The following is a 1,545-nucleotide window of genomic DNA, read 5'->3' on the forward strand; positions in this document are numbered from 1 at the left end:
TTTTCACAAACTAGGATTTTCTTCCTTAGTAGGAATGGATGATGTTTTCAATCTGATTTCGAAAATAAAAGGTTATGTTTATATTTTTACATGGAAATAATTTAATGTCCTTTCATAAATCTGACTAACGCACAGGTAAATCGGATGGAAGTATATCTATGGAACAAATGTTTTGCGATTGTGAATTGTCTGGAAACCCTTTGATATATTTATTTCTAAAGTTTGTATATTATACAATTATTAATGCATTAGTTTGAAATTCCGTTAAATTGAGTCTTTGAAAACTATGGAATTCGCCTTCCAATACAATTACTCGCAATTAATTCTAAAGCTGTAAATGATAGTTAAAAGTACAGACTATATTTCATATCACATCTTTAAACACAAATTCCTTTGTACATTGTTTGATCTCAGAAAAAAAGTTTTTTTTCGGTTCAGTTTCTCATTTTATTTTTTTGTCTTCTAAAACCGTATTCTGATCATTTATTAGAATTTATTAAATGTTTGGATAAATAGAATAACTTTATAATATATTTCTTTTATTAAATTTGTATTTTAGAAACACAAACGTGATATAAACTTGAAAAAAATAATACAGATCTTATAATAAAAGCTTTTTCAAATTTAATTTGTATCTTTGGAAATGGAGATTAGTGTATCAATATTTGTATTTGAAATAACAGTGCTGAAGTGGGAAAAAAATGGCTGCCACCTGGCTTAGCATTTCCATTATTTGCCAAATCAGCCCGCTGAAACGTTCATGTTAGAGACGTACTTACAAGATCTTTTGAACTATTAAGAACACCACCACGTGCTTTTCTGAAGTGGATTCAATATTTTGAAGTGAAAAAAGGTGATTCAGTTGTTTTAGGATGTACTTCGTTTTTATACCTTATATCAATCTATTCCAAAGCTATGTTTTAAGATTCAGAGAAGTCTTGCATGGAAAAATTGAAAAAAGTGAAAATGTGTCTCTCATGATAAGATAACATGAATCTCATTAAGATGAAGTTAACATGAATTTCATGAAAAGGAAGATAACTCGAATTTCATGAGGATGAAGTTAACCGGAATTTCATGAAGTTAAAGACAACAAGAATCTCTTAAAGATGAAGTTAACATGAATTTAATGAAGATGAAGATAACATGAATCTCATAAAGAAGAAGTTAACATGAGTTTCATGATGATGAAGATAACAAGATTCTCATGAAAAATGATGAATATGGAAATTAAGATAAACTTTCTTCCATTATCATTTCTTTAGAAATACAACGGAGCATTCTAACAGATTCCGTGCAAACATTATTTGCTAAAGAATTAGCAAAAGTCCGTTTCATCTTTTTATATAAAAAAAGTTTCTCTATAAGTTTTTTATGTCGCTTTTTGATATGTGATCAAATGAGATACTTATTTGATAAAATAATCGTAAAATATCTCATTATGAAAAGGATAAATAATCATTTTATACTGATGTCGATAAGAATTTATCGCTGATGTCGTCAAAAATTTATTGCTACTTGGAAAGGTTATTTATATAGAATAGT

The sequence above is a fragment of the Argiope bruennichi genome, chromosome 1, assembly GCF_947563725.1.
Source record: "Argiope bruennichi chromosome 1, qqArgBrue1.1, whole genome shotgun sequence".
Taxonomy (NCBI): domain Eukaryota; kingdom Metazoa; phylum Arthropoda; class Arachnida; order Araneae; family Araneidae; genus Argiope; species Argiope bruennichi.